Source organism: Lagopus muta, chromosome Z, assembly GCF_023343835.1.
Source record: "Lagopus muta isolate bLagMut1 chromosome Z, bLagMut1 primary, whole genome shotgun sequence".
NCBI classification, from domain to species: domain Eukaryota; kingdom Metazoa; phylum Chordata; class Aves; order Galliformes; family Phasianidae; genus Lagopus; species Lagopus muta.
The window spans coordinates 25,693,086-25,699,567 of NC_064472.1; positions in this window are offsets into that span (position 1 = coordinate 25,693,086).

Genomic DNA, 6,482 nt, shown 5'->3' on the forward strand with positions numbered 1-6,482 from the left:
ATTTTCTCTTGAAATGCTATTCGTGTCTGACTCCCACACCAAACAAGGTGGTGTTGAGGATCAGCCTCCTCTAGGCTGCGTGTTAAAATTTAATGGAAAGTAATCTGTAATTGGGGCTCATTTAGCGTTGGTTGTTCTCGTTATATTCCAGCCAAAACCTCAAAGGGCATTATGCTGTTCTAGGAGACAGAGACTACAGCATGCCTACCAAAGCAGCTGGCTCTCTGACAACTGGAATGAATGGATCAAAAAGCCATTTGCTCATAGCCTAAATGATGAATCAATTACCCGGTACTGAAGTGGCAGTGAAGTTAGTAACATTACAACTCAGTGACAGATTACTCAAATAAACATTTTTTTCTCAATTTAGTTCTGTCACTAGTACATGCTACAGCCAAATCCACTGCAGGAGCTCTGGCCACACTCACTAGCTAAAATTTGCTTTAATTCATTGCTCAACTGGCTATATCTAATTTCTAGTGCCTGGTGTTTCCAACTCCCTATCTGTACACATATGCCAGACCCCTGAACTTCTGAGACCAACAAAGAAATTCACTGTATTTGGAATGTATGCACTGTATAGCCTAAATCTTGGCCTGAGCTTTATGGAGCAGCAGATTACATTTGCATGGGGAACTTCCACGTAATTCAATGGATAAAACAGAGTAGCCACTCAGAGAAATAAAGATGGAAACAAGTGAAATGTAAAGGGTGGTTTTAATGTGCCTGATCTCCATGTACTTGCAGTGCTTTGGGGAAGGCACACTGTTCAGCACAGTGTCTTTGAGAGTAACTCCTGCAGAATTACAAAACAGCATGTCAGTGAGAAACTGTGCTCCGTGGCATTTCACAAAACTCCCCTCATTTGGACAGTGACACATGTACGGTGCACTGGTTGGAGGCCAGAGTACTGGGTACATCAGTTAGTTCCCATCTTATGCCTATAGGGACTTTACAAACTGAAGCTACTCAACCCTGTTGTTGTCTTCACAAGAAGGCACGTTTGTGTCCTGCTTTATTTTGAGTTGTGAATGAAACAAATCTTACCAAGTACAGTAGAGATAGTAATGTGCAATGAACTGTTAGATCTTTCTCTCCTGATGCATACAGACAGACGTGGCATAAGACAGGAAGACAAAGAATGAATAGGTTGTCAAGCTGTGCACTGGCCAAAGACTGCAGAGATGTGACACAAGAGAAGTCTCTCATTAAAGCCAGCATATGGAACAGTTTCCTCCAGTATTTCTTCCTCTTTCTTCTGCAAATGTAGTTATTCACATTGCCTTTGAAAATGCATTTTTCTGTGACAAAACTGGGAGTTCTTAGCTTTCCAGGCCCTCACCCAAATAAGAACATCCACCAGCTGAAGTTGTATTAAACACTTTAACAAGGGCACTTTTTTTCTCACAGGGAAAAGCCATGCAAAGAGAAGATGTAAATGCAAACTGCTTAAATCTTGCTTGGTTTAGAGACAAGATGTCAAATCTAATAATGGAGTGACATCAGTAGTGAAGACAGTTTCACTGACACTTAAAAATATTTTTCAAACAGTCTTAATTAAACAGTTCAGTGGCTGTTAAATTTTGTGTAAGGTGGAAAAGAAGACAATTAGTTTGAAGTTACTGAGTTACACATTTGGATTTTGTTCTTAGACAGTCTGTTTCTGAATGTATTTAATGTCTCCTTTACAGAGCTTTTCTCCAACTCTGTCCAGGATGCTACACAAGAGCTGTTAAGGATTTACTACCTCAATTAAGGCTCTGAATATGCAAGTCCAGGCATTGAAGAATTTTTCCTATTGCCTTTTCTTTTTCCCTCATTTTATCAGTTAATTTCATTTGGTTTAATTATACTGTGTCTGCATTTTAAGCACATTGTCTTGTTTTGTTCCCCACGTGTTAAGGGCAACAGTCACTTCAAAAAACACATATTCTTCACTATTAGCACAGAGAATGAAATGCCCAAGTCACGGAAATCTCTTCAGAGTATCAGTTTTATCTTTATCACTATACTTATTAACTTCAGTGGGAGAATATCATCGAGATATAAGTTGCATTTTTTAAATAGTTCACCTGGTATGAAGGCCTCCATTCTGCTTCCTACTGTTGTCGCAGTGACCTTTTGACCCAGGCTTTGGTGCAGTTCATCAACTGCATCTCTTAATGATCTGTCCTCCAGGCCTTCACTGTCTGTGATACTTGCTTCAGAGATGTGCTGTGCTGTCATCTACAACAGACCAGAGTCTTACTGTGCTTTATTTCCTGTACATGTCTGTGCCACTGGTTTCCTTGAGTGACCCCGTTTGCAACCAACCTTCGCTAGAAAAGGTTTCTTAGTGCTTTCTTAACATATGCCTACTGTCATCAGTAGGCCTTAAAAGTACCTTTTAAACCTTAATCACTGACTGTATGTTTACATCCAGCTGCTTAACTTCTAGCTCAGATTACACTTCCCAGGAAGAATCTTCTGGCTGTATCACTGATAGCTTTCTTTTCCTCTTTTGAGTCTGAACCAGAGATGGGAAGAAGTCTTCATCCTCCGTGTCCAACCAGGGACAGGCCCCACACTGCTGCTACTTGCTTGATTCCTGGTGGAAACCCATGATTCCATGGCCATCAAGGGAACCATGAAGAACTCCATCAGAAGAGGGGTGGCCAGCAGGGATAGGGACGTGATTGTCTCTCTCTACTCTGCTCTTGTGAGGCTCCATCTGCAGTACTGTGTCCAGGTCTGGAGCCCTCAGTACAAGAAAGACAGAGAACTGTTGGAGAGGGTCCAGAGGAGAGCCACAAAGATGATCAGGGGGCTGGAGCACCTCCCCTATGAGGACATGCTGAGGGAGCTGGGCTTGTTCAGCCTGGAGAAGAGAAGGCTGCGGGGTGACCTCATTGCAGCATTTCAATATCTAAAGGGAGCTTACAAACAGGAGGGAAATCAACTCTTTGAACGGATAGATAACAGCAGGACAAGGGGAAATGTTTTTAATTTGAGGCAGGGAAGATTTAGGTTGGATGTCAGGGGGAAGTTCTTTACTATGAGAGTGGTGAGGTGCTGGAACAGGCTGCCTAGAGAGGTTGTGGATGCCCCATCCCTGGAGGTGTGCAAGGGCAGATTGAATGGGGCCCTGGGCAGCCTGCTCTAGTATTGAATGGGGAGGTTGGTGGCCCTGCATGTGGCAGGGGGTTGGAGATTCATGATCCTTGAGGTCCCTTCCAACCCGGGCCATTCTATGATTCTATGATTCTATGATTCTATGATTCTATGATTCTATGATTCTATGATTCTATGATTCTATGATTCTATGATTCTATGATATGTTGCTCTCTATAGCTCTTTTGTTGGTTCCAGTGAAAATTTTGTAAAAGGAAGTAGCAAAAACTAGATCCAAAGGCAACAGTCTAAATAATTTATTCTACAAGTCTTCAGAAATCTAGCACCTGAGGTATGAGTATGGCCATCTGGTTCAGTCTTTCTTCCAACCCACTGCAGGTTGTGCCAGATTTTATTTGCGCTCTTGTATGGATCCACAGTTTCACATAGGGCTAAATTTGGTAATATTCTGCAGCTCATCTGCAAAGTGCTCTGGAAAGTATAACTTTTAGTTCTTGATAATATACTTGCATTTATGAAAATTATATTATGGGTTTATTTGCTCTTGTTATTACATCAAAGCCCAGAAATTTCAACTAGCTTGAGATCTCACATAGTAAAGCATTCTGCAGATATGTAGCATGCTCTTTCAAAAGCTTGCAGTTTACATTATTATTTTCACAGATAACAAGGGCTAAGAAGAAAACATAGTAATTTTTGAAATGTGTTGCAGCAGGGCCAGGAATGAGAAGCTGAATTCCCTTCTACTATCGGGTATACCACAGCACATTATCTCATCAAGATTAGCAGGTCAAATTGCATCTCATCAAGTGAGAAGCTTCTACATGTGGTTTATGTTCATTTGTGACTGTGTGTCCATGCAGACACATACCAACATATTCCCATACAAATTTTTAAATACTTCCTTGTGTAGATCAAATTCTTTGCCCAGGGAGTTTGATTTTCACGTAAAAAAGCTATATGTTTACTATCTCTTTTGAGAATATACCACATTACTTTTTAAACTTTTCAATTTCTTGTTTATTTTCTGTTCCAGTAACTTCATCTGTCTTTCTGTCTACAAAGTAATAAGGAAAAAAGCACTCAGAACTGTAGTGTTTTAAGAGCATTTAAGAGTCTTGGTGCTATCCCCTAGAAACAGGATCTTTGTCTGTATTTTTATTTAACAGTTCTACATAGGTCAAACGCGAATACTTGCAATTATTTACAAGAAGAGTTTGTAATGCTGCACTTGCAAAGATACACAGCTGTGTGACTACAGAAACTTCCATCTTAGCACTCCTGAAAATGGTAAAGAAGTAATGTATCTGTCTGTGTATTTCAACAATTAATATCTTAAGATCTCATCACATGATCTCAATATATATTTTCTCTGTTACATAAAACTGAATTCATAACTAATGCAATTTTAAGATATATTGACCATTTACATGTTTAATTGATGGCATGAGAGTTACAATACATAGCATTTTGGGGCAATCAGAAGAGATTGAAATCCTCTATTCTGGTTACTCAAGCCAGCACCTGAGAGGCATTTGGTATGAGATGACAATGAAATTAGCTTAAATCTTTCTTTTTCTTTTTTTTTAATGCAGATGAAAATGTAGTAGAGCCTACTTAAAAATTGATTTTTTAGGCTTAATTAGAGCCTACTTAAAAATTGCTGCTTGATATATTAAATGCATTTAAAGTCTGCATACCAAAGGAGTAACAACATTCCTCCTCCCACCATGATCTCTCTCCCCAACCTCTCACTCTTCCCCTCAGCTCTCCTTAGGCTTGAGACATTCGCTGTCATTTGTACCTGCCTGTGTCTTCCCCTACTCCGCATAGAGGTGTTAAGGTGGCAAGCGCTGATGAGAGGAGGGGACGCAGCTGTGCAAGGCCAGGTCACTGTCCCAGCAATCAGCAGTGGCACTGTGTGGCAGCCCCGTGTCTGAATCTGTGCTGAATCCTAGAGGAGAGCTCACATGCACACACACACCGCAAATTGCTGCTGTTTGGCATTCCATCAGCTGCGGCTCTGAAGTAACACAATTTGGATGAAAGCCCTAAAACTGCCTGCACAATGGAGTCACCAATATCTGCCAAAACTGCTTCCAAAGCTTACATGTCGTCGTCAACAACAGGTCATGTGTGGCTCTTTCATTGCAATGGGACTTTAACTTTTGATAAATTCTACAAGCAGTTGTCACAAAATACCACTGCCAGTATAAAACACAACAATGACCATGAGCTCTGTGGCACTCAGTGCTGCTGAAGCACTCCATTTTTGCATTTCTCAGAAATACTTGTCATTTGCTTGAGTAAGAGGATCCTCTACAGCACTCTGTACGTTTTGATGTTGGGAGTAGCATAATGATTCAGGCCAATAGCTCTTCTAACTGCACACCACTGGCACAAAGGAACTGTGAGAAAAATTAAGGTTGACACCTCACCATATTCCAAACCTACAAAAAAATGAGGCTGCTTAAAGCAATAATGATTGTCCATAAATGATTACATCAGATGTGAACACTGAAGCTTTATTTATAAAAGCTTTAGTTATATATGCCTCCATGAAAACAAGCTTCAAAACTTTGGATTTCCCCCTCAAGGGCTGGAAATTTAGTTCAAAATACAATCATGCTCCTGCTATCTGGACTGAGTGTGACTTATGCCACTGTAGTTACTTCTGCTTTTGGAATGCTGCTGCTCTGCAGGCATCAGCAACCATTTTACAAGAAGCTGCGATAGCTGAGCAGAAAGTGTTTTGATCCTATTTTTAGTGAAATTGAAAATGTGGAAGTTGTTTCCTTATTGTAGAGACACATTAGTGCTGTGAACCGCAGTCTCAGTATGGGTGTATATATCCAAGTACATCTCCATTTGCAAAAAAATACCACCACTACGTATTGCCACTAAAAAGGAAAGTTGTTTTCTGTTATGCTGTTACGCTTTTTTCATATTCAGAAAATATTAGCAAGAGTTTTTAACTAGCTTAGCCACCTCAGAATATTATCTCCGTTCTTTTTTTTTTTAATTTATTTTTCTTAATCAGAAGAAGTCAGCTCTCTTTCACACATGATTTTTCACAAAAGATTTCAGAGAGTCATCCCTTTCTTGTTACTCACAAGAAAAACAATCCATTTTATTAAAAAGGGATTCCTTCCTGGTTATTCATATTTTGTTTAAATTTTATTTTAAAAAGAGCTTTATCAGAAGTACTTGGCTGTACCTGGAGCTGAATGTTACTAGCAGTGACATAAAATATTGACATTAAAAGCAGACAGAAAAGACAGAATCTCAACCTTAACGACTCTTAAAAATCACTGCATTTAAAATCAGTAAGCACTACACATCTAGAAGGAAAGTAGGTATTTTCTACTAAG